This window comes from Nicotiana attenuata, unplaced genomic scaffold, assembly GCF_001879085.1.
Source record: "Nicotiana attenuata strain UT unplaced genomic scaffold, NIATTr2, whole genome shotgun sequence".
NCBI lineage: Eukaryota > Viridiplantae > Streptophyta > Magnoliopsida > Solanales > Solanaceae > Nicotiana > Nicotiana attenuata.
In genome coordinates, this window is record NW_017674547.1 from 58,181 (window position 1) to 65,600 (window position 7,420).

Genomic DNA, 7,420 nt, shown 5'->3' on the forward strand with positions numbered 1-7,420 from the left:
TTGGGTACTTCGACTCCCTGAAGGAACTATTTTCTAATAGTTTTTCCACTTTCTTGCGCACTGCGTCATTGATTGCGGAGTTGAATTTACGCTTGACATGCCTCACTGAGGGGTGGAAGGGTTCGACGTTTAATTTGTGCGTGGAGATTTCCTTTGGGATGCCCGGCATATCTGCACGGCTGAAAGCAAACAAATTCGAATTAGCTTTTATGAATTGACTGAATTTACCTGGTTCCTGAAGTTTGCAACCGATATAGGCCTTCTTGCTATGATCGTTGGGATCTAATTTAACGGGGTTGAGGTCTTCTATAGTCAATCTTGTGGCTTCGACTATGTAAGAATCTTTGATGCCTTCTCCGATCTCGACCCTGCTGTCTAAAGCAATGCGGTAGCATTCCCGGGATATACGTTGCTCTCCCCTTATGCTGAATATTCCCTATGGAGTTGGTAATTTGACAACTTGGTATGAGCTGAAGGGGTCGACCTTCATGGGGTGTACCCATGGTCGTCCCACTATAGCGTTGTACGTGGTGTCTTGGTCCATGATGTGGAATATTTCTTCCAGAGTCACGCCACCGGCCAAATCGGGGAGTGTAATTTCCCCGGACGTCGTTCAACTGCATTATTAAAACTAGTTAGCATGATGTAGCGGTAATATCTTATCCTCGAGTTTTATTTGGGTAAGTACTCGGGGATGAATAATGTATGCGTCGCTCCCGTCATCTACCATAATGCGTTTAACATCAGTATATAAAATTTGCAGAGTAATAACGAGGGCGTCATTATGAGGAAAAGCCAAATCGTCAGCGTATGACTTATCGAAGATGATACTTTCTTCGAGTTCGTCATACCGATCGTGGGCGATAGATCGCTTGAGTTTGTGGGTAGTGGTGAATTTCACGTTGTTGATAGAGACGCCGTCGCTGACGATCATGTTGATGGTACGAGCTGGTGAGGGTGGCTTAGGTGGCCCTTGATGTTCGCGTCCTCTGGCGGAATTGGTCTTTTCCCTTATCGCTTAGCAGCTATTTAAGGTGTCCTTGTCGTAGCATATTCACGACTTCCTGCCTCAGAGCGATGCAGTCTTCAGTCTTGTGTCCTCGTTCCTGATGGAACTCACAGAGGACGTCGGATTTTCTGGTGTTATGGTCTGGTTTCATCTTTGATAGCGACTGAACTTCTGGCCCAAGCTTCTCTAGGGCGTAGACTATCTCTGTAGGTGACACACAAAAATTGTGAGCAGATAATAGGGAGGGCATACCTTTCAGATTGTCCTCTAACCATGCCGGGTAGAGAGGCTCGCACCCTGCATGATACCTGTCTGGTTCAACGGTGTTCTTCTCCATAATGATTTTGCAGTGCCACATGTGCTGAGCTTGGCACTAGTAAGGGACATCGTCGTCTTGAAAGTGTGCCCTGAAATGACTCATCTTGACAACCCTTGGTACAACCTGTTTTCTGCCTGCTTGCCTCATAACTCGCATAGGGACATATGGGTATATCCCTCTCAACCTGATCAGCACCAAGTGCGGAGCATCCCTGGATCTGATAATAAATTCGTCTGTTGGGAACCATTCAAACATCCACTGCACCTGTTCCTCGGTCAGATTGTCGAAGAACTCTACCCATTCTTTGGCGCTTTCCGGCTGAGCAAACTTGTCTGGAATGTAAGTCATCCGCTTAGGGTGATGGAAGGCAATACGGTCGTTCCAAGCCCTTCGCGAAAATTCTTGGTGATAGCGACCCTTTTGGAAATGCTCCAACAACCATAACTGCAGCAACAAGTTACAACCCTCGAAATGCTTGACCCCTCTTTGACAGCGCTCTAGAGCCCTGTAGATGTCGGCCATGATCATGGGGACTATGGTATATGTCTGTCCATTAATCCCTTCCATCAAAGTCTTGGCGACCATGGCTAACCTGGTGTGGATTTCTTCCCTTTTTCATAGGGAACACTATCAGGCCTAGGAAGCACACAATGAATACAAACACTCTGCGGTGGATGTGACCCAGAGAAGTGAGAGAGATCTCATCATGGTCGGTACGGAAAGACTTGCTATGGCCATACCTCTCGTACAGGTATTCGAAAGGTATGTAAGATTCCTTCAAGTACACCAGGTCGACATTCTTCTTCAGCCCCATCATCTTCAAAAATCCCCTGCCCGTACGGTTTTTTGGTACCAATAGCCCGGGACTGTCCCAAGTCAATCCCTCAAGCGCTCCAAGTTCTTCTAGGAGTGGCGTCATTTCTATGTCGCCGAAACGAAACACATCCCTTTCACTATCCCAGAATAAAGTGGCAGCCTCGATCAGTTTGTTGTTTGGCTCAATATCTAGCAAGGAAGGCAGGTTACCTAGGTACTTTCTCACATGTTTCTTGTCACTTGAGGAAAGGTCCTCCCACCAATCTAGCAGCAATGGTGGGATGTTGCTAACCATACCGAATCTGGGGACCTCGTGCCTCATTTTCTGCAAAACAGAAGGGTTAGACCTTACCCCCACCAGACTCGACTATTTATATATTTATGATCAACATATCGGCATTTAGTTCTCCAAACTAATGCACAGAACGTGGTTGTGTCCGTTGGGATTATGGAAAATCCGATGGACTTTGGATAAGGCTTATTTTAAAAGATCATTATGTGGACAACATAACTGATCCGGCTAGGTTTGACCATGATGCATGCACAATTTTAACCACAGTATGGTTTCTATGGGGTTTTAGACTGGTACCCTCAAGCGGACAACTCGAGGGGGAAGGCACAGAACCGTCGACTGCACCGTTGATCGACTGGTTTTACCGCAAATAAGCCTTTCCGAATTTAAGGGTAGTAAATAGGAAGAGCACAACCACTCATTAAAGCATTGCTATAGGATTTGATACGCACGAGTGGAGTATGATGTGGAGCATGATTTATGCAACAATTAATAACACGTAGTCAAGTATTTGCACGTAGGGAAAAATAAATACAACATTTAAATAATTGAAAGACAGTTATAGGGAAAAAGAAAACAAAGAGATACGTCAGTTTCAGGGATAAAGAATCATAAATGCTTAAAAGAAAAGAGACAGTTAAATTCAAATAAGGGGAAAGGGGTACGGGATAAAGCATGCTTGGACTAATTCGTAAAAAGATAAGTTCATTATGGTAAGAGCCTAAAGGGTATCCCCAGCAGAATTGCCATGCTGTCGCGCCCCATTTTTCCCTTCCTTTTTACGGGGAGGAAGGTCCGGGTTTCGACATTCATGGGGGTAGTAACTCATTTCCTTTTGGGAATTGGGTATTTTGAAGAGTCGCCACCTAACGGATTATGGTGCATTAGGACACCTAGAGCGATTAAATCTTAGATTGGTTTGCATTACCAGAGATTTAGGGTAAGGGCTCGAAATAACCTTGAGGGGAAGGTGTTAGGCACCCCTCTCAGTCCACAATGGTGGGCCCCGGCCGAACTTATATTTATGAATTAGTCCATTAACAAATAAGTAGTTTAAATAGTTTGCAAGTAAAGCATGTTGGACGTTGTATAAATCAAATAATAGAACAAAGGTTTTGAACAAGTTGTATACATATAAAACAAAGTTTTAAACAGAAGGGATTTGGGAAAGGATGGGTCCTAGGTTGTTTGGCCTACAGGATCACCCCACACAGTGTCCGGTAAACACTCCTCAATGAGGGGCTACACATGACATTAGCGCGTAGTCATCATATCCCATATCTACCCTTCCCAACCCCTGGTCATAGCCTAAAGCGTGCTAGTAAACTTGACGATGCCTATGTGTGCACTACCCGTCCCTTCCTTGTGGCCCTGGAGGTATTTTAGGACCTCTAAATCTGGGCAGTTCTAGACGACCCCTAAGGTGCTTAAAAGGAGAAAATTCTAAGGCGACGGGCAATAGGACCTTAGCATATAAGGCAGAAAAGAAGCAATTAGAGGTTCAAGTTCACCTCCACAAATAATGCGTGTAAACTCTCAAACACAAATAAGGGCAATATTGTTAAACAGTATCCTAAGACATGATGTCTAGGCGAATATCAGAACACATGAGATATGCAGTTTTTATTTTATAAACTCAGAAGTAATGGCCTTATCCGTTTGCCTACTGATTTTAAGCCTGCTAAAATTAGAACAACATTAAGCAGCAGAAACAGCTTCAGAGCTGCAGGATTTGAAAACGCCCTATAGGTGCGTCAGAGTTCCCTAAGTGGAAGGGCCAGCCTCAGTGTGCAAGAGTTCAGAGGGTTCCCAAGGCAGTACACACACTGGAGGGGGCAAAACCTAGTGACTTAGGAGTAGAGTGAGAGTGGTTGACACAGTTTGAAAGGTTTAAGTAGGAAAGTAGTGTTGAAAAGAGATTTGCTTGAAATAGTTTTGTAAGAAAACACATAGGGAGTTATTAAATAAGACAAATTTAAAAAAAAGGTAAGGTGGCTAAAAATCAATCAAACCAAATACAAACCAGAAGAAGTTCATAAGCACTTCAATACATGGAGTCAAACAGGTGCACACATCCACTTAGGGGTAATGGGATTTGGGGTAAGCATAGGGTGCATAGTAAGCACAGATGCACATAGGTACAAAATCAGAGGAGCCTTAAAAGGGGTCAAGGATTTTAAAAGTAGCATGAACATTAGAGTTAATGCAGAATCAATAGGCTTAGGATAGCCAATTACTTCATACAGGAAGGTGCATGCCAGGGATCAGAGAAACATAGTCACATTGGGGCACACTAGAAGGGGATCCTAAGGGGGTATATAGCATGCAACAAAGAAAACAGTGAAGTAGACATGTTAATTGTAGGTTGAACAGCAAAACCATAGATTGAAGTAATAGGAGAAGCATATTGTTTTGGGACATGAATTAAAATCAGAACATACCAGTAAGGGGATAGCAAACACAAAGTGAAAGAGAACCCAGTAGTTAGCCTTGGCTTGCAGCCGGCTGACTTTAGACAGTAGTAAGTAACACAAAAGAGAGCAGAAAGCTTTTAGTGTGGAAGAGAGAGTTTTTGAACCAATGTCTCGTGTGTTTGTGTTAATGAGAGAGTATGTATATATAGTAGTTCGAAACTAGGTAAAATAAGGCAAGAATCACAATAGTATAGTAATTATGGAACTCAGAACCAATTAGAGCAAAATCAGTACAAGTACTCCCTTAATTTAAGGGAATCAGTTCAAACGGTAAGAACAAGTAACAAATAAGGAAAGAAATCAATGTACGACCAATAAGGAAAGATTTCAAATATAGTAAGTATAGGGTAAACAATTAGGGCTAAGTTCAGATAACTCTAATTAAGGAGATAGTCAGTAAGAATAAAGTACCAATGCAGACAAGGTAGACGAATCAATTAATTTTTAAATAGAAAGGGTAGGAATCGAAAGTATAAAGGAAGGCCTTCCAATCAAACCATGAAACAGGGAATCCAGAATCAATCAAAGAGAAAGTCACGAGTAAGTGTTTAGCATATAAATAGAGCAAGATAAGGATAACCAGACATAGCAAGCAAAGAGGCAAGTCTTGAACAGTCAAGATGAACACAAGCACATAGAGCTGATATAAGTTAGGCATAAGAAACTCGGTAGAAACATATTCGAGGCGAGATAGTCACAGAAACTCAAACGGGAACAGGCCAGTCACAGAAATCAAACGAAGAAACCTAGAAAATTAGGGCTTTCAACATAGACGAGTTAAAGATGTGATAAACTCATAGAATCAGTAAAACTAATACAAGAAATAGAAGTTTAATCACAAAGAATCAGTTAAACGAAGTTGTAAAAGAAGTTTCAAAACCCTAATTTTAGAAGAAGGTGAAAAACACTTGAAATCAATGATTCTTGTAAAGAGTTCTAAGGACAGTGTAAAACAATAAAGAAACAAACTCACACTCACATCGTCCTTGATCTGTACATATCTAAGAGATATAGGAAGAAATTAGGGTTTTAGAAGAAACCCATATAGAGATGAAAGAACCTGTCTAGAATCCCAAGGATCGTAACAGATACAACATGATTTTGCTCGAAATCATACTGGAGTAGCCAAGAATAGACAAAATGACGAACCCTAGATGCAAGTCGGCATGGCCCTGGTCCCTTGAAGACCTTAGAGAAGGCAGGCATGGCATGAGAGAAGCCATTAGAGGCTTAGGAGACGATGAGAGGTCACCGGAGATGACCAGAGATGGGAGGTCGGCGGTTGAAGACTAGGGTTAGGTTGAGAGTGTGCTGAGAGTGGAGAGGATTTTAGGGCGTCGGTGTGTAGGAAAATGATTAGGGTTGGGGGTGGTTTGAAATTAAAAAAGACAAGAAACAATACGGGCTGTTGATCCGAAAGATCAACGACTAGGATCTGATGGGTTTTGGGTCGGGTAGGATTTGTTTGGGGCCTGGGTCGGGTAATTCGATTAGGAATTGGACTTGGGTTGGGTTAAAATTGAGGTTAAAATTGAAATGCAATCTAGCTATGTTTTAAATAGCCAATTTAACCCTATATAATTTATAATAAATAATAAATGATTTCTAAAAATAATTTTGTGTACTAAAATGATTTAAAAATAGATATTTAACATTTTTAAAAATATAGAAGATCATTTTATGCATATGAAACGTAATTGTACGTTAATAAGGCTAATATTGCAATTATATGCAAATTAGCTTTAGAAATGCAAAATGCAATTATAAAAATGCACTAAAATATTTTAACAATATATTGGCATAAATATAGAATTTAGGTGACTGAATTACCACAACAATAATTTCAGGGATAATTATTGGGGATTTTATGAGAAAAAAGGGAAGGAAATAAATCAATTTAAAATCTTTAAAAATATAGAAAAATTATATAACCTTGTGCATACTTATATATGCATATATATGCTATTTTGAAAGTATTTATGCATATTAAAATATATAGGAAAAAATTGGGTATCAACAGCTGCCCCTCTTTACCCGGGAAGGATGAAAGAGTTTTCGGGTAAAGAAATGATGGCCAATTTTGATCGGACGGGATGCTTTGAAAGACATGGGCCGGACTCCGGTCTCCGAGCTGCCTACATATCCCTAGTTTTACAGGAATCAGGCGATGTGTAATTCTGGATTCATCGGTGGAATATACCGATGAAATTATTGCAAGAACGAACACGAGATGCGGAAGTGGCCATGGTGAGCGGTTAAGGTTCGAGATAGTTGAAGGAACTGGGGCGAGATCACTCCTGCTAGGATAGCGGTTGCTTACTGGTTACCTGCTGATAAAAGATACTACAAACATGTATTTGTGCGGAAATTTAAACATGATGCAAATTTCCTTCGGACCATGAAAGTTGTCTTTGGACGGTTAAAGATGACATCCTTAGACCATGACGTCCTAGGCCATGAATTTTTCAGTGAGGGATTCGCAAGCCATGAAATGATGTTCTCGGGCCATG